The sequence below is a fragment of the Procambarus clarkii genome, chromosome 15, assembly GCF_040958095.1.
Source record: "Procambarus clarkii isolate CNS0578487 chromosome 15, FALCON_Pclarkii_2.0, whole genome shotgun sequence".
Classification (NCBI taxonomy): Eukaryota; Metazoa; Arthropoda; class Malacostraca; order Decapoda; family Cambaridae; genus Procambarus; species Procambarus clarkii.
Window position 1 is genome coordinate 2,409,298 of NC_091164.1, and position 219 is coordinate 2,409,516.

A 219-nucleotide genomic window follows, 5' to 3' on the forward strand; every position below is an offset into this window, starting at 1 on the left:
ACACCACACACACACACACACACCACACACACACACACACACACACACACACACACACACACACACACACACACGCGCGCACACACACACACACACACACACACACACACACACACACACACACACACACACACACACACACACACACACACCACACACACACACACACACGCGCGCACACTCACACACACACACACACACACACACACACACACACAC